The following is a 20,635-nucleotide window of genomic DNA, read 5'->3' as shown; positions in this document are numbered from 1 at the left end:
TCTTACATGGAATCAGTCCCAGGATTTCATTAGAAAGTCAGGGACCATCTTGACAGAACTGCAGGTTCTGTCTAAAGCATGCCTAGTACATGGCATATTCATGAGTGAAGACAAGTTGCCAACCACATAATATCAAAAATTCAAGTCTGGCTACTATAGCTCACACCTATATTCCTAACACTCTGGGAGGCTGAGGTGGATGAATTGCTTGAGCTTAAGGGTTCAAGACAAGCCCAAGTAAGAGCAAGACCCCATCTCTACTAAAAATAGAAAACTAGCATGTGTAGAGCAAGATGTTGGAATAGAAGGATCATTCAGCTGAGCTCTGCTAGAACAACTGGGGGAAAAGGGAGAACCCAGCCATACCTGGAGCAGGGACCTTACCTGGAGTCATAGCTCAGGGAGCACAGAGAGGAGGTGGTGAGCTGGACACAGCATATGAGCCAGAGTGGTGGAAATCTGATGAATTAGGCAAGTGATTGCAACTGGCTAGATCGGCTGCCCTCACAAAGAAGTCCAGGATGAGAGGAAGCTTTTCTGGAGTTTTCATTTGTTGGGGGAAGCTGCACATTGAGTGAAAACTTGGAAGACTAGACGGACTCAAACAATATGCAGCAATCAGATTTGAATAGTAGTTGGAGTGGATTTGCCATAGGTTTGGTGGCTGGCAAGGCAGCCATACTGAGAAGGTCTCAGTGGCCAGGGGGCTGCCATTGTGGGAAGGTCCTTAGCAGGGGCCTAAAGCACGGGTGTCTTAATTCCACCTGCTGGGATCAGAGCTCCACTCTCAGGACAGAATGAGGGACTCTCACACACCCTACAGGAACTAGAGTCAGGTGGCACTGTGAGACCTGCCCCTAATGGATTCTTGTGAGCTTTAAGATCCCAACCTGGCAAGTTCTGAATGCTGAGGAAACAGAGGATCACCAAAGGCAACTAAGTTTAGAACAAGGACCATAAAGGTTGCTGACTGTGCTCTCTGCCTCCTAAAAAAAACCACAGCGCCACCTTGTGTCCTACTGACATATTGCAACATACTGATATCAAGAGCAAGGGCTTCTGTTTGAAACAAAGGAGGCAGTGAGAAGGAAGAGGGAGGACAAGGAGGTGAACAAGAAGAAAGAATACATGAGGAGGAACTAACAGAAAAATCCAGGCAACATGAAAAACCAAAAAACAGAAGAAATCCCTCAAGAGACCATGAGGTAGCTACTGCAAAAGACTCTACCTATAAAGAATTAATGGACATGACAGAAATAGAATTTAAAATATGGATAAAATGGGGTAGGGAAGAAGAGAGGAGGGTGAAAGTTCACGGTGTGTGGCACACCTCCTGGGGGCAAGATTCGATTATAAGGGCAGGACTTTATCTAACAAATGCAATCAGGGTAACCTAATTCTTTTTATCCTCAGTGAATCCCAAACAATAAAATATAATAATAATAATTAGCCTATAGTCCCAGCTACTTGGGAGGCTGATGTCCAGGATTGCTTGAGCCCAAGAGTTTGAGGTTACTGTGAGCTACGACACCACAGCACTCTAGCCTGGGGGCAACAGAGTGAGGCACCATCTCAAAAAAAAATTCATTCTTGCTCATATGTTTACTCTTATTACAAGTCTTAATGGTATAGAAAAGCAGCATAAGCTCATTGTTTATTCATTATGTGATGAGAAATACGGAACAGCTTTTTGGTCACTGTCTCCCAGAGCTGACACCATAGCTTCACCAGCAGTCTGTAGCACCTTTTGTAATAACCACTTATATAAATGCTATGAAATGTAAACAAGGTCACATGGCAAAGAAGCCCATAAAATCAACACTACCTAGTGAAAATTCATTGTGAGAACAGTGTGAACTGTCCATCATTCCCAAGTGTAGCCTCTCCCTCCTTCTAAATCTAAGCCTAAGAGATACCCTATGCTGAACTCTAAGAGGCATTTATATAAAGAATGTGTTAGAATGAGAACTGTGGGTATCGTAGCCATATTTCAGGTCGTTAACAAGATAGCCCCAACTGATTAAAAAAAGAAAAAACAGGAGGGAAAGATTTTGTCCCAACCAACTGCCCACCTCCCAACCTCAAAGAACAAAGCTCTGTACCCCACAATAAACATTAACATGTATAGCCAGCCACATATATTATGCACACTGATTTTTAAGGCAGGCTATATATCCCACTCCAATCTCTCCCCTTTGAGCCCTGCCTAACTGTATAAGGAAGAGATGAGAATGGAAGTTGTATCAGAGAGATATACCAGAGGATATAGTTTATCCCAGAAGATACAGACCCTGCATGTGAAGTGTTAGACCAGTGAGAAGCCTCAGGGTAGCAATACTTGCTGGAAAACCAGTCAGTGGAGAAAGATCTCACCTTATCACACAAGAGCAGTGCTAGTGGATATAGGCTAAGCCCTAACCAAAGAAGGATTCATATAACTTCCAAGCAGATAATGAACAGAAGCAAATGTCACCTGCACAAGTTGTCTTATAGAAAACACTAAGGACCAGAGACATTGATGCTCACTTAAAGATGAAAAAAGTATAAGTTTATATAATGTTTATATAAGCCTAATATGTCATTATATATAGCAAAATGAGGGAGAGAATACATTATCCCAAATGCTTAGAAAATCCTTTTGCAACCAATCAGTTTGGGAATTCTGAGAAACAAAGTTTGGCATCCTTAATGATACACACACACAAAAAAAACAAAAAACAGTGTTACTGAACAGGAACAGAAACCTGCAAAAGAACAGGATAAGATGACAGGACAGAAACTTTAGATGATTAAGCACAACAGGATGAGCAGCAAAGACTGATAAGCAGGGACAAAACAGAACAGGGTGAGATAAGGAACAATTGCAAGGAAATTAAATGTCCAGTCCCAAAATGGATGAGTAAGTGGAATAACTAACACAACAGAAAAAAACGTATCTATAGCAAGGAGGGTGCCGCAGACATGGTTGATGCAGATAGAAACCATGCTCTTTACAAACAAAAATGGTTTTTTGTTCAAATATCCCTACCTCAAGGAAGTAGCTTTCTTCCCAGATCAGAAAAAAATCCTTACTAATGGTAATCTCATTCCCCTTGCTGTGATTGGCTTAGAGAAAAGCGCAGGGCTTAGTTAAAGTCAGTGAGGACTGAGAGGAAGTTGGCTGGGGGCTTGTGAGAAGAGTTTGCCCCATGACAGTGACACACAGGAAGAGGGCTCTTCTGGAACAAGAAGCCATCTTGCTAAAGTGAGAGAAACTATACTAAGAGAAGGACTGTACACTGAAAGAGTCTAAAAGGGCTCTAGACTGTACACTAGAAGCATGGCTGCTTCTGTTAGTTGTGCTTGACAGAATCCTGGTGTGCAGGCCAAACTTGAGAAGCCCACCCTTAGTGAAGAGAAAAGAACAAAGATATGAAAACCATGAGAGAATAGTAAATATGAAGGGAAGATGAGAACAAACAACAGAAATTAAACCTAAGAAATTTTAAGAGTTTCCAAATAAAAATAGAGCACAATTGAAATGTAAGCAATAAGCAAAGGTAGAATTCTAAGAAAAATACGGGCATACAGCACCATCCATGATTGTGAAGATGTGGAATCAACCCAGTGCTCGTCAAATCATGAATACATTAACAAAATGTGATATACATATACATATACACATACATATACATATACATACGACCATGAAATACTACTAAGCCATGAACAATGCCAAGTTAATGCCTTCGTGACAATTTGGATGGAACTAGAGACCATTATTCTAAGTAAAGTATCTTTAAAAATGAAGAAATAGACACTGCATGTACTTGCTATTAAATTGGAACTAAGCTATGAGCACACATGTGTGCAAAGGGGAATAAAATTCAGTGGTAATCAAGCAGGGAGGGGGATGGGCAAAACCTACCTAATGGGCACAGTGAACGCTATCTGGGTAATGAGCACATTTACAACCCTGAATCAAGCATTACAAGAGCAATCCATGTAACAAAAAGCATTTGTACCCCTGTAATATTTTGAAATAAAGAAAATTGAAACCAAGATTAAAAAATCCTGATAATTCAAACCAAAGCAACCGATTGCATTTTAAATGAAATTAATTTTAAAGAGTCATGTATTGGCTTGTTCTAATAAATTTCTCTCATTTTTTTTCACAAAGAAAACGATGCAAGTATTTATTAATAGGTAGAAAAATAAAGAATGTCTATGTTTGTACATAAGTAAGGTTTGGATCATGCTTCTTTTCACTTTCAAATGCCAAAGATAGTGATCTAACATCTACAAATGCCAAATAATTTACTTTTTATTAAGTATTCATTCACATGGAAAGATAATAGAAAAATATTTCTTAAGATAGGTGAAGGTCCAGGAAATATACCAAGTAAATGTGTTTTTTTTAAGATTTTACTTGAAAATGTCCAAATCCTGAATCATGTAGATTGGAAAGTGAAGTGGCATTGTGAGGAAGCATAGTTCATTAAGTTCCTTGTTTTACAAAGTAAAGAGTCAAAATACACTTCTCCATACATGTTCTAATCTTAGATATACAGATTTCAGAATACTATAGGAAACATTAAAAGTAGCCACTACTATTATTCTACCCCACATTACAGTGAAAGGAAAGAGTTCAGAGATTAATATCTTCTCTTAGAAGAAAAGATAGATAAATGTATTATGGATCTCAAGATAGGCAAGACTGGTTATACATGGAAATAAAATCAATATGCACTTTAAATAAAGGTCTCTTGGTCATATCCCTGTGAAAAGAGAGCATCTCTTGGGCTATACAGGACAGTCTATCATATCACATGCTAAAGGTAGTAGTGTAATGGTTGGTTAAGAAGAGGTTCTGGGGTGGGGGAGGTGAGAGCAACATGGCAGCCAAGTAACAGCTTCCCTGCAACTGGGCACCGTGAGTCTGGGGAGATAAGACTCCAGGCATCTCTGGCTGGTGAGATCTGCCTATAATCATCCCTTTGATGATACAGGGAGTCAGCGAGAGACTTCTGGACCCCAAGAAGAGGACAAAAACAGTGGAAAACTGGCAAGTGGTCATGTGTATTCGATCGGTCTAATCCTGCTGGCAGCTGTAAGTACAGTAGCAGCGAGACTGCAAACCAGAAAGGCCTTACCTATGAACTGTTTTGGTGTTTTGGGACTTGGCACTCAGTTGAACTGCCTTGGGGAGAGCTTGAGCAGGGGTGCAGAGAACTTTGGGTGTTGTCTAGGACCCCAGACTGAGCCACTGAGCTGGACAGACCTAACAGTGTTTGACTGTGGGCCACAGGGAGCCATTGTGAGAGAACTGCCCTGGCAAGCTCCGCCCTCAGGGATGCAGAGCAAGGATCGGGCGGGAGCTGGTAACCGAGTGACTAAGCAGCCTAAAGGCGTGGACTGACCGGCCTTACAGCCTTAACCCTTAGGGCCAGAGTGAGTTTTGGCACACTGGCTAAGTGGATAGCCACTTCAGCAGTGATCCAAGTGACAAGCACTTTCCTGGGAAAGCTTCTGCTTAGCCAAGTTTAGAAGTTTAAAGCGCTTTTAAGAGGGCTGAAGAGAGATCTAGGATGTCCACCCTGTGGGGTTTGAGAAATCAGTGGAGGCCTCCAGTTCTATCAGCATTATGATTAACATCTCATACCCCAGAAGACCACCTGTTGCCCAGACAATATTCAACAATATATATATATACTGCTCAGTTTTTCGTTGTTTTGTTGTTGTTGTTATTGTTGTTTGTTTGTTTTTTGTTTATTTTGTTGCTGTTGTTTTGTTTTTTAATTTCAACCTTTTCCGTACAGATTTTTTCTTTTTGTTTTTTCTTTCTTTTCTTTCTCCACTTTTCTAGTTTAAATACAATTTCCCATTGCTGCCTTTTTCAATAATTACAATTTCATTTTTGCTAGTGTTTCTACCCTTATTATTTGGTTTTTCACCCAATTTTATCGAGTAAAGTTTTCTGTTTGCTTGTTTTGGTTTAATTTATACATTTTTGTCTTTCCTCTCTACTTGGTGGAGGTGGGGTACTGTATCCAATCACATTAGCAAAGAGCTGCTGACCTCAAGGGAACCACCCAACACAGCACCCCCAGAGGTTGGGGTTTTTTTTAAGATTGTGTCAAAGTACCCTACTGTACACCTATATTGCTCTGTCTCCCTCTTTCTGTGCCTCTCTTCTTTTTGTCAATATTCCCTTTTACCCACCCCTCTCCTTTCTCTATTTACTAAGCATTCTTTCTTTCTTTTTCTTTCTTTCTTGCTCTTCAACTTTCTCATCCTTCTGGTCCTGTACCAAAAGGACTCATCGAAACCTTAGTCCACTGGCACAGGAAATTAGAGAGCAAGAGTAAGTGAAAGGAAAATTAGGGCAAGAAAACAGATAAAAGAAATCAGTCATGAGGAAGAATCAGCAGAAAACTCCAGGCAACATGAAGAACCAGTCCAGAGAAACCCCTCCAAGGGACCATGAGGTAGCTACTGCAGAGGATTCTACCTATAAAGAAATGTTAGGAATGACAGAAAGGGAATTTAGAATACATATGATGAAAACAATGAAGAAAATGATGGAAACAATGAAGGAAACTGCTAATAAAGTGGAAAATAACCAAAAGGAAATCCAAAAACAGAATCAAGTAAGAGATAAACGATATGAAGAATATAGAAAGGACATAGCGGAGCTGAAGGAAGTGAAGCAGTCAATTAGAGAAGTTAAAGATGAAACGGAAAATATTGGCAACAAGTTAGACCATAAAGAAGAAAGAATTTCAGAGGTAGAAGACAAAGTTCTTGAGATAACTCAGATAGTTAAAGAGGCAGAAAAGAAGAGAGAGAAAGCAAAAGGTTCACTGTCAGAATTATGGGACTTTATGAAACATTCCAACATACAAGTTATAGGAATCCCAGAAGGGGAAGAAGAATGCCCCAGAGGAATGGAAGCCATACTAGAGAATATTATAAATGAAAATTTCCCAAATATCACCAAAGATTCTGACACACTGCTTTCAGAGGGATATTGGACCCCAGGTCGCCTCAACTCTAACCGAGCTTCTCCAAGACACATTGTGATGAACCCGTCCAAAGTCAAGACAAAAGAAAAGATTCTGCAAGCTGCCAGAAGTAAGTGCCAGTTGACCTACAGGGGCAAATCCATCAGAGTGACTGCAGACTTCTCTAATGAAACTTTCCAAGTAAGACGACAATGGTCATCTACCTTTAATCTACTTATACAGAAGAATTTTCAGCCCAGAATTCTGTACCCTGCTAAGCTAAGCTTTAAAATTGATGGAGAAATCAAATCATTTACGGATATACAAACATTGAGAAAATTCACCACAACAAGACCAGCTCTACAGGACATACTTCAACCTGTTCTACACACTGACCATCACAATGGATTGGCAGCAAAATAAGAACTCTGAAATTAAAGAACAGAACCTAACCTCCACACTGATGCAAAAGACAAAACTAAGCAATGGAACCTCATAAAATAAGATGAATAGAATACTACCACACTTATCAATTATCTCAATAAATGTTAATGGCTTGAATTCCCCACTGAAGAGACATAGATTGGCTGACTGGATTAAAAAACACAAGCTATCCATTTGCTGCCTGCAAGAAACACACCTGGCTTCAAAAGACAAATTAAAGCTCCGAGTCAAGGGTTGGAAGACAATTTTTCAGGCAAATGGAATTCAGAAGAAAAGAGGAGTTGGAATCTTATTTTCAGATACATGTGGATTTAAAGCAACTAAAGTCAAAAAAGACAAAGATGGTCACTTTATATTGGTCAAGGGAAAAATACAACAAGAAGACATTTCAATTCTAAATATTTATGCACCCAATTTAAATGCTCCCAGATTCTTGAAACAGACCTTACTCATCTGAGCAATATGATGTCTGATAATACCATCATAACAGGGGACTTTAACACTCCTCTTACAGAGCTGGACAGATATCTCTAAAGATATAAGAGATTTAAATGAGACCCTAGAACAACTGTGCTTGATAGACACATATAGAACACTCCATCCCAAAAATAAAGAATATACATTCTTCTCATCACCCCATGGAACATTCTCCAAAATTGATCATATCCTGGGACACAAAACAAATATCAACAGAATGAAAAGAATTGAAATTTTATCTTGTACCTTCTCAGACCATAAGGCACTAAAGGTGGAACTCAACTCTAACGAAAACGTTCAACCCCACACAAAGGCATGGAAATTAAACAACCTTCTGTTGAATAACAGATGGGTGCAGGAAGAAATAAAACAGGAAATCATTAACTTTCTTGAGCATAACAACAATGAAGACACAAGCTACCAAAACCTGTGAGATACTGCAAAAGCAGTTTTGAGATGAAAATTTATCGCTTTAGATGCCTACATTCGAAAAACAGAAAGAGAATGCATCAACAAACTCACAAGCAATCTTATGGAATTAGAAAAAGGAGAACAATCTAAGCCTAAATCCAGTAGAAGAAAAGAAATATCCAAAATCAAATCAGAGATCAATGAAATTGAAAACAAAAGCATCATTCAGAAAATTAATGAAACAAGGAGTTGGGTTTTTGAAAAAATAAATAAAATAGATAAACCATTGGCCAGACTAATGAAAAAATAGACAAGTAAAATCTCTAGTAACCTCAATCAGAAATGATAAAGGGGAAATAACAACTGATCCCACAGAGATACAAGAGATCATCTCTGAATACTACCAGAAACTCTATGCCAGAAATTTGACAATGTGAAGGAAATGAATCAATATTTGGAGTCACACCCTCTCCCTAGACTTAGCCAGGAAGAAATAGAGTTCCTGAACAGACCAATTTCAAGCACTGAGATTAAAGAAACAATAAAAAATTTTCCAACCAAAAAACGCCCTGGTCCAGATGGCTTCACACCAGAATTCTATCAAACCTTCAAAGAAGAGCTTATTCCTGTACTGTAGAAATTATTCCAAAAAATCAAGGAAGAAGGAATCTTCCCCAACACATTCTATGAAGCAAACATCTCCCTGATACCAAAACCAGGAAAAGACCCAACCAAAAAGGCGAATTTCAGACCAATTTTACTCATGAATATAGAGGCAAATATTCTCAACAAAATCCTAGCCGATATATTACAGCTTATCATCAAAGAAGTCATACATCATTATCAAGTAGGCTTCATCCCAGGGAAGCAAGGCTGGTTTAACATACGCAAGTCCATAAACCTTATCCACCATATTAACAGAGGCAAAAATAAAGATCATATGATCCTCTGAATAGATGCAGAAAAAGCATTCGAAAAAAATCCAGCATCCTTTTCTAATTAGAACACTGAAGAACATAAGCATAGGTGGCAGATTTCTAAAACTGATTGAAGCTATCTATGACAAACCCACAGCCAATATTTTACTGAATGGAGTAAAACTGAAAACTTTTCCTCTTAGAACTGGAACCAGACAAGGATGTCCTCTGTCACCTTTACTATTCAATATAGTGCTGGAAGTTCTAGCCAATACAATTAGGCAAGACAAGGAAATAAAGGGAATCCAAATGGGAGCAGAGGAGGTCAAACACTCCCTCTTTGCTGACGACATGATCTTATACTTAAAGAATCCCAAAGACTCAACCACAAGACTCCTATTAGTCATCAAAAAATACAGTAATGTTTCAGGATATAAAATCAATGTCCACAAGTCAGTAGCCTTTGTATATGCCAATAACAGTCAAGATGAGAAGCTAATTAACAACTCCTTTCACCATAGTTTCAAAGAAAATGAAATACCTAGGAATATACCTAATGAAGGAAGTAAAGGACCTCTATAAAGAAAATTCTGAAATCCTCAGAAAGGAAATAGCAGAGGATATTAACAAATGGAAGAACATACCATGCTCATGGATTGGAAGAATCAACATTGTTAAACAGTCTATACTTCCCAAAACAATCTACCTATTCAATGCCCTTCCTATTAAAATACCAACATCGTACTTTTAAGATTTGAAAAAAATGATTCTGCATTTTGTATGGAACCAGAAAAAAACCCATATAGCTAAGGCAGTTCTTAATAATAAAAATAAAGCTGGGGGCATCAGCATACCAGATTTTAGGCTGTATTACAAAGCCATAGTGGCCAAGACAGCATGGTACTGGCACAAAAATAGAGACATAGACACTTGGAATTGAATAGAAAACCAGGAAATGAAACTAACATTTTACAACCACCTAATATTTGATAAACCTAACAAGAATATACCTTGGGGGAAAGACTATTCAATAAATGGTGTTGGGAGAACTGGATATCCACATGTAAAAGACTGAAACTGGACCCACATCTTTCCCCACTCACAAAAATTGATTCAAGATTATAAAGGACTTAAATTTAAGGCATGAAACAATAAAAATCCTCAAAGAAAGCATAGGAAAAACACTGGAAGATATTGGCCTGGGGAAATACTTCATGAAGAAGACTGCCATGGCAATTGCAACAACAACAAAAATAAACAAATGGGACTTCATTAAACTGAAAAGCTTCTGTACAGCTAAGGAGACAACAATCAAAGCAAATAGACTATCTACACAATGGAAAAGGATATTTGCATATTTTGAATCAGACAAAAGCTTGATAACTGGGATCTATAGAGAACTCAAATTAATCCACATGAAAAAGCCAACAATCCCATATATCAATGGGCAAGAGACATGAATTGAACCTTCTCTAAAGAAGACAGACGAACAGCTAATAAACATGAAAAAATATTCATCATCCCTATCTATTAGAGAAATGCAAATCAAAACCACCCTGAGATACCATCTAACCCCAGTGAGAATGGCCCACATCACAAAATCTCAAAACTGCAGATGCTGGCGTGGATGTGGAGAGAAGGGAACACTTTTACACTGCTGATGGGACTGCAAGCTAGTTCAAACTTTCTGGAAGGCAGTATGGAGAAACCTCAAAGCACTCAAGCTAGACCTCCCATTTGATCCTGCAATCCCATTACTGGGCATCTACCCAGAAGGAAAAAAATCCTTTTATCATAAGGACACTTGCACTAGACTGTTTTATTGCAGCTCAATTTACAATCGCCAAAATGTGGAAACAGACTAAATGCCCACCAACCCAGGAATGGATTAACAAGCTGTGATATATGTACACCATGGAATACTATTCAGTTATTTTAATTTTTATTTCTTTTTTTTTTATTAAATCATAGCTGTGTACATTGATATGATCATGGGGCATCATTCACTAGCTTCACAGACCGTTTACCAAGTTTCCCATATACCCTTTGAAACTTTACACCCTTCATATTAACCTGGATAGAAGTGGAAGACATTATTCTTAGTAAAGCATCACAGGAATGGAGAAGCGTGAATCCCATGTACTCAATTTTGACATTAGGACAATTAATGACAATTAAGGTCATGGTGGGGGTGGGGGTGGGGGAAGAGGAGAGCAGAGAGAGAGAAGGAGGGAGGGGTGGTGAGAAGAAGAGCAGAGACAAGGAAGGAGGGAGGTGGGTGGGGCCTTGGTGTGTGCCACGCCTTCTGGGGGCAAGACATGATTGCAATAGGGACTTTACCTAAAAAATGCAATCAATGTAACCTAGCTTATACCCTCAATGAATCCCCAACTAGAAAATAAATAAATAAATAAATAAACAAATAAATAAAAAGAAGAGGTTCTAGAAGTCAGACTCTGGGTGTGAAAGTTTAGCTCTGCTAACATTTAAAGAAGACTAGTTATATGTTGATTAAATCAGATAACTCATGCAACAAACTAAGGAGTATTAATGATACTATTTAATATTCAATAAATATTACCTACAATTATTGTTGCTTTTATCTAACCTTTCCAATCTTGGAATAAATCACAGTTCACCAGATGTAGCTTATAGCCACTGCTTTTATGTGAACAATTCTCAAATATGTAGGTTGGCCAAGTAATGTACGTACAGTATTCTTCTATTAATACCCTGTGGAATAACAAATTAATTTCTTCCTAAAAAGCATAATCTAAGAGCAGATGGATCATAGTAAACATCCATCACTTGAACATTTCAAGTACTGCCTGTTATGTGTTCTGTCAAGCTAATTAGCTCATTTGTCATTGGTAAATAAGGGCTGATGTCAATATAATGCAATAGTTTGAAAATCACATTTTTCATATGTAATTTTTCCCAGGATTTTAATGTTTGAATCATCACTGGTAAGAGCAGCTGAATGCAACTTGTCCTCATATAACTGAATACAATAAGCTGCAGAAGAATGAAATTATACAAATGCCCATTCAGTTTGACCAAGCGTTCTTTCCTCCAAAGCTAATTGTGCGAATCCCCCAAATCTGCATGCATTTCCCCTGCCCTCCAAAACTAGCAGCCTGAACCCTTCCATATGATTATTTCTTTGCATTAAACTATCTTAAGACCTAAAACAACTATATGTACTAAACCAGTTCTTTATTAGAAATTTAACACACCTCTTTAAGAACGTCAGCATTTCCTTTACAACTGTTTTTGGTACCATTTCAAAGTTGTATATGTTATGTGAAACCAGCCCCAACCTTATTTTTCTCCTTTCTGTATGTGATTTTATAGAACACAGGATTTCTCAGAAAGCCATGAGTTGTGTAATGGCAGGAATAACTATAATTTCCAAACTAGACACAGCCTTTTCTTTCTCCCTTCTCCCTCCTGTTCTTTCTAGGCCACCTAAAACCCAGTTTACATACAGTCTGTTTTAGATTAGATTGTATACCATGTAAGTAAAGAGACAGGCCTGGGAGTTCTTCCAACATCTATTAGCATCCAGGGGAGATGCAGAGCATATTCAACATTTGAAGTGACAAATGATGTGACAAAGCAATATTCAGTCTCCCCAAACAGCTAGACAGCTCCCTGAATGAGCAAGGTACTTTATTTTTCACACATGATGAAAAAAATTAAGGACTATTCCCTAAAAAGAGCTTGTTTTACCAGTGCCCTACACACATAGAGGAAGCAGTGGAACTTTAATACTTGAGTGATATTCAATAAACAATGTCATTCCATTTTATAGATGTTTCTGAGTCATGGGTAACTCATACCTCAAGACCACCAGTATTTCTTCAGTAAAACATGGATTTATACTCTTAAAACATAATGCATTAGTATTAAAAAAAATGCTTTGGGTTCAAAGTCATAGCCCAGACTCAGAATAACTACTTAAGGCCAAGCACATCTTAATTAGACAGGATGATGTTTTCAGTAAGTTATGTAATAAGCTTAGTAGTACTTACTTTTTGTAAAAGAAAAACATGCTGGAGACCAAGATAGAATGAGTCCCCTTACACAATTTGATTATGACAAATAAATGGTCAGTTAAACTAAAAGAATTAATTAGACAAGGAATCAGGTATTTTACATATATTTTTAAAATATTTTATTTTTATTTAAAACACATGGCTGTGCATTTTTGACCAAACTCCTTATGTAGGGTCAATACCTTTTCTTTGAGTATGGCCCTGCTGATGGAGTTTGAGTTTCCTTTCTTGCACATTTTGCATTCAAAATACATACCTACAATTGCATATGAACAATTTCCAACATCCTGAAGTAAAACAAAATGCTTCTAGATTAACCTGAATGCAAGTCCTTCAGTAATTTACTTCTAAATCTTAGAGCTATTTTAAAATTTAATAAAGTTAAGTATAATTGAAAAAATAATTTCTGAAGTATTTGACTTAATTTTCAAATAAACAACTCTTTACACTCATGTCATATTTAATTGTTATCCAGTCATAACAAATACAACTTGTGTGTACAGGTTTGGGAACAGACAACTGATTCTTGGTAAACATACTACTCAGATTAAATGAGATTGTCAAATGAATGCGTAGCTTACTATACAGGAAATGGAGGAAATGAATGATCAATTATGTAGGGAATTATAAGAGAATATTTACTGTAGTCTGGAAGTACCTAAGGCTTAATTAAAGATTAGATTCTGGAATAATGGAGACCCAGATGGCACATGCTAGAAGCACTGATATAGAACTTCTAGATGGGATATTGTATAAAATTAAAAAATAGTACATTAGAACCTCTGTAAGTTGACCACTCATAGGACTTGTAACAAACTGGTCAACATATAGACATGGTCAACATAAGGAACTAGGACTGCTGTACTGATACGTACGTGTGGTACATATCCAGTCTATGAAAATTAGGTCAACTTAAGAAGATGGTCAAGGTAGGGAGGTGGTCAACTATGAAGATTCTACTGTATTAGAAATTATCTAGTCCTGTGTTTTTATTCAACAGATTTTAGCCCAGAGAATTTAGGTGACTTGTCGAAAGTCACACACCTGAGTAACAGTGATACCAGACTGCCTCACAACAGAGCCAGTGTTATTCCTGATTATTCTCCTTTACCACAGCCCCTTCCACAATCACTCCCTTCTCTTTTCTGATAATATCTGTGCCCCAAATAACTTGTCTCTTCAGAATTCCCTCACCTAGGGCTCCCAGTTGGGTTTGGATAATGGGGACACAAAGAGAAGATTTAGAGGGTTGGAAGAGAGAGAGAGAAAGTTATCTATTCTCTCCTCCTGCCTCCTCCTTGTCTCACCATAGTTGAAGCTGTGGCCACATTCCTCTACAGTGTAATTCCCAAGGGGTAGACAGCTCTGTTGCTCACTAAGGGCTGGTAACAACATCTAGGAATAGTCATGGCCCCTATTATTGGTCCTTCATGCTTCACTGACCCATGACAGATCCCCAAATCCTGTCCACCTCTCCATATTGTCCCTTTACTAAATAATTTCCCATGAAACCACTTTGAGTGTGGCATATATATCTTGCTGGACACTGACTGATACAAACAGCTACAATATTTAATTTTCTAAACATATTTTCCCCCTTCCCCTAAAACAGTAAATCTATGTGTTTTTAATTTACACCAGAAATTTAAGGGCAATGTATTACCTTGATTTCATCTTTAATTTTCAGAAGTTTAATTATGAGATATCTTAGCATGAATTCTTCAAGTTTATCTTAGTTGGGATTCATCAACTTTCTTGATTGTATGGATTTATGGCTTTCACCCAATTTAGGATGTCTTCAGCCATTATTTCTTAAAATACAATAGTCCTTCCTTACCCATGGTTTCACTTTCCATGGTTTTAGCTACCCACAGTCAACCGTAGTCAAAAAAATAGTAGGTAGAAAATTCTAAGAATAAATGCTTTATAAGTTTTCAATTGCATGCTTTTCTAAGTGTCACACCATCCCATTCCATCCCACCTTGAGATGTGACTCATCCTCTTAGCAAATGCTACCTGCCCATTAGTCACTTAGTTGCCAGCTCCGTTATCAGATCACCTGTGGCAGTGGCTGTGTCCAAGACACTCTTATTTTAGCAATAATGGCCCCAAAGCACAAGAGTAGTGATGCTAGCATTTTGTCATAATTGTTCTATTATTAGTTATTGTTGTTAATCTTCTATTGTTCTAGTTTATAAAATAAACTTTATCGTAAGTATGTACAGGAAAAAAACATAGTATATACAATGCTGGGTACTCTCCATTTTTTTTTTCTAGTCTATTTTCTCTCTCGTGTTCAGATTAGATCAATTCTATTGATCTGTCTGAATACCTTGTTTTTTTAAAGAGAAATGTGAGTAAATATCAATAAAATATGTATGTCCTAGGCATTTCCCTAAAAATTAGTAGCAGGCTTTTCTTTTCCGAGTTCTTTATAGAACTATGTCCTTCCTAGTTTTCAGATTCAGAATTAACTGTCGCTTTTGCAAGTCGTTGTTCTACATTTGCTTCCTTTATTTACCTAATCCCTTTCATAATCTGAAATTGCATTACTTGTATATTTTAAGGATTTATTTTCTACTTCTTTCCCTACAAAATCAGATGTCTCAGGGAAAGGACCATGTCTTGCTCACAACTAATTTGCACAGAGTAGGCATTCAGCAATTACTGTGAATAAAAAGTGAATAAATATATCAGCTACTTTATACGTGTCTGCAGAGAAACAACTGGCATATCCTGCATACTTTAGTGATGAGGCTGAAGTCAAAGCGAGAAAAAGCAGGTAGCACATATGCATACAGCCTGGAGACTTCAAGATGTGTAACCCCTAAGAAGTGGAGGCCACACGTGGGCTCCCCTTCTTGCCTAGATGTCCCTAGAGGTCTTGACAAAATAAACCTTAACCGGCATTCAGATTGTAGATGCATTTAAATCTTAATTTCAGACTGTTGAGGAAATACTGAAGAAGGCTTAGACTCACAAGACACGATATCTTTTGTGTCTAAAGATGTCAAAAGCATCCTTTCCCTCACTTATCCTCATTGTATCCCCCTCCATCCGCCACCCCATCCCTTCCCCTACGGCCTCTATTTCTTTCCTTCACTCTCTCTCTCCCATATGCTCAGCTCTGCCCCCCATTTCTCTCCCCAGTTCACTCCCACTCCAAACTCCCTAACATCCTCCTTTATGCCCAAGGCCACCAGGCTCCTTTGCCTCATTCCTCACTTGAAATTATGACTTTTCTGACTCTGGCATTTTTTCTAGCTTTTTTTATTTTTCTGGCTGTTTTACTTGGCCATTACTCTGATCTGCATAAGAAAGGCCACATTCTAATTGGTGAGGACAGAATTTTTCTTTACTTATATATTTGAAGACAAGGTCAAATAAGCCAAGATAAAAAAAAAAAAAAATCTCACTAAGGAAGGAAGGAGAGAGATCATGTTGCTGTGCAGGAGAGAGACTATGAACAAATAAAGGCAAGTATCTTACCTTTATCACAAGCACCAGATGTCCAAGTATCTGTATAATTTGGTATATTTCAGACCTTTGCAATTTCCCTTCTATTTTTAGCTCCTCCCTTTTCTCTATCCATTTCTCCCTCTATGCTATTTTTTTTTTTTCTGATGAGGTTTTCAGTAAGGATTTTCCAAGTCATGAATAACAACCATAAGCTAAAATAGCAAATTCTCTGCCATATTATCTCTTTAAAGAAGAGATAAAACATGAAAATATAGCCTGGAAGCATGAACCTAATTGCTGAAGGTAAGATGAAATAAGGCTCCAACCAACAGACTTCAGGAAAGGAAGAAGCGCAATGGTTAGGATCAAAGTCTGTGAAAAGGGCCGGATTTGAGTTGCCTCTACTCCACTACATATTTTATCAGAAAAAGAAGATAATGATATTACTGTCCTGTGAGGTTTCTTTGAGAATTAGATGGATATTTAAGTGTTAAATAACGACTGGCACATAGTCAAGTTCAAGGAATGTCATAGTTGTCCTTTAATTAGAAAACTGGTTTGTTCCAGAAAACAAGAAGTTACGGGTTTATGAAAGTTAAACAGGTTAAATAGAATTGAGACAAATGTGCACCCACCTAACCAAGGCCCTTATCACCATGCAGTAAAAGCCTTTCTGTAGCCTTTGTTCTTACTTGCATGCAAAGAACTACAGTGTGCTACTTTTCACAAGCAGCAAACCTGAAAATACAGAGTTAAATAAAATACCCTGAGTTTTCCAGAAGGCACAGACGTTACTATCCAAGCACAAACAAGAGTTTTGCACCCTGAGAAATTCAGGGAGCCTACCTTCCAAAGGGGTTGGACCCATGGACCAACGGCCATGGTACTCATAGAAAACGCCACTCCTTTTGTTCCCATAGAGTTCCTTAGAATCAAAAAAAAACGAGGGGTGGGGACCAGTACAAAGGCTAGCAGGCACTAGCCAGGGAAGGCTACTGTTTTATTAATCCATGTGATTAATCCAGCATGCTAAGGAAGATTCTTTATAAGAATCCAAACTTGCGTGTTTTGATCCACATGGATTAGAAAACACTGCCGCATTCACTCACTGGTGCCTTCTCTGCTTTGTGCTTGAGTTTTATTCTTCCGAGTCCAGCAGGAAGAAAGGAGAAAGGGCATTTATGTGAAGATCAGTAGCACAAGCACTTTGACAAATGTCCTTCTCCTCCTCCCCCTCTGGGAGACACTTCCTGAATTTCCCAGGAACTAAGCCCTGGGTTTGTATTTGCCTCATTTCCCCCTCAAAAGGTGAACAGCTAAAAACTGCCCCCCAAACGCAGATTTCTGTCAACCCATGAAAAGTGGGATGGCAAATCCCACCCCAAGATCTTTGCGAGAAAATGAGGAGAATGGTACAGAAGTATTCAAGTTTCCAGTGGGAACCACTGTTTCTTCATGACAGCAGGTAACCTGAAAGAGTCCTGTCAGCATCCAGGAGTTTTTTCACAAGCTTTAGTGTGACAGAAATGGAAGGCTTCGGATAAGCCTTTGGTCAGATAAAATGTGATGCTGAAAACTAGTGTGCAATATGTCTCAGCAAACTAAGACATTTTAAAGCCATTTCATCTCTCCTTATTGTACGTGGGAGAAGCAAAACTGAGTCTTCTCCACAGATCCCCGTGATCTATAACATTAAGAGTCTCTGACATTGGTAAGACTTTTCCAGAGAGTGAGCTGGGCTGAGGCTGCAAACAGTGACAACGGAATGCTTGTGTACGGTAACAATCACAAAAGACTTTTCAGAGCATCCTCAGGACCATGAGAAGCGCAGGGCTCTCAGTTCTGGAGAGAATTTGGGCCTGCCCAAGTGACAAGATCCCAGCTCTCCCTTCACCTTCCTGCCCCCAATCTGCCCTTGTTCTCCAAGCTGTGGTCTTTATCCTACTGCAGAAACTGAGGCCAGCAGCAGGGAGACCTTCCTGCTGGGGGAAGTTTCTTATAACTTCATTGCCTTGTTCTAACTTCACATGTCCTTATCATTTTTCACTTAACTGACTAGAATAGCCCCAAAAGTAGTTTTCCTGCCTGAAGCCTTGCCCCCTTAATCACTGTCTCTAACTGCTGCTGGATACAATTGAATTCTATCATTCCTTTGCTTTAAAAAAAGTCATAGTTCCCCACTGCCTACCAGCCAACCTAACTATGCCTCTTCTTTGCTCCCAGGTGCCTAACCCTAATAACCATCCTTCTCCGTGCTGGCAGGGCCCTATTCCTATTCAGATATGGCTCCCCTGGCCAAAATGCTGCTCATCTGTCCTAAAGATGAGGCCTACCTACAGCTAAGTGAGTCTGTCATCCCTGATTTCCTGCCATCTTCCTGTGCTCACTCATCAGTACCCCTTCAACCCAACGGGCCTAAAGGCTTCATGTCTACAAACTTAAGCCAAATATTAAAATATCAAGCAGCAAGTCTCATTATTGTAAATCATCATCTTTCAAAAACTATACTGATAACCTCAACTCTCAAGATCCTAGAATCTTAAAGTCATACATTATTCAGAAGTAATCATGGCAATTATTTGGGAGAGCTTACCATCTACTTTAATTGAACTTACTTCAGTTAGCTGGAACTAAAGATAAATTATTCTTTCTATGAAAATAACAAGCATGGGATAGGTCAAAATCCAGTTTTAATATGTGCAATCAAAGCTCTAAAAAATGAAGTTCATATTATTTTATGGAGTCTTTTGGGGAATCACTAGTTTTCATTAAAGGAAACTAGCTAAATAAGTTAAGATAGACCCAGACAATATGACATGTTACTTACTCTGAAGTTGTAAGAAAAGTAAATGGGGAATCACTGGATCTACCGTATGAAAAGAGCTCCCAGATACAGTGTGCAGTGAGGACAGTGGGGTGCAGAAGGCTGTTTCTCACCTGCACACTCATATTTGCTCATGTAAACACTTTTATTTGTTTAGAGAAAGTGTTGAAGGATTCTCAAGAAAACACTAAAAGTGTTTTCCTAAGGGAGAAAGGAGAACGAGGCAGATTGGAGTAGAGGTAGAAATAAGACTGTCTATTATATGCTTCTTTATGTTTCTGGTTTTTAAATCATATGAACTCATTAACTCCAAGTTTTAAATATTTAAATAAAGAAGAGTTTGAGTGTGTATGACACAATGAAATTATAAAATAAAAATTAAAATTATATTGCCCTAGGATTTTGAAACAATCATAAAATCAACAAAAGCTTTCAACAGCCCTGATATTAATACATATACAATGAACTTTATTAATAATTAGGTAAATTAATATAGGTAAAGAAACACATTCTAAAATAACCTGTGACCCAACTGAACATATGATAATTACCTGCTTTATCAAGTGTCCTAAGAACTTCACTTTCTCTTGGGTATTAAATTGGAAATGTAAATTCATTTACCTATTCAGGTCAATGAAATGGTCCTCAAAATGAAGTTTACGTACAGTCCCAGGTTGTCATAATACTCTCTGGTACCAGTGTTAGGCAGAATATAACTAATACAGCCACACATGATTTTGTTATGACAAAAAGTGACACTGTTTGCTTGTTCCATACCACCATCCCTCCCTTTCTCTCTCTCCCTCTTTCTTTCTTCCCCCTATGCACATGCATGCATACACACATGAACATTTTATATAATTTAAATGCAGCTGTCCTATAAAAAAGAATGAAATCATGTCTTTTGCAGCGACACGGATGGAACAGGAGGCCATTATCTTAAGTGAAACAACTCAGACACAGAAAGACAAATACCACATGTTCTTAGTTAGAAGTGGGAGCTGAGTGATATGTATACATGGATGTAGAGTGTGGAAAGACAGACAATGGAGATTTCAGAAG

At 38.2% G+C, this 20,635-nt stretch overlaps 1 protein-coding gene across 1 annotated transcript in view; it reads right to left on the bottom strand.

Annotated features, from left to right (window-relative positions):
- C3H12orf42 (chromosome 3 C12orf42 homolog) overlaps window positions 1–20,635 on the bottom strand; it is a 152,920-nt gene that overhangs the window by 38,223 nt on the left and 94,062 nt on the right. The gene's annotated exons all lie outside the window — the stretch shown is intronic.

The sequence above is a fragment of the Nycticebus coucang genome, chromosome 3 (assembly GCF_027406575.1).
Source record: "Nycticebus coucang isolate mNycCou1 chromosome 3, mNycCou1.pri, whole genome shotgun sequence".
NCBI lineage: Eukaryota > Metazoa > Chordata > Mammalia > Primates > Lorisidae > Nycticebus > Nycticebus coucang.
Note: the sequence above shows the minus strand (reverse complement) of the source record. Positions and strands in the feature narration are given on the sequence as shown.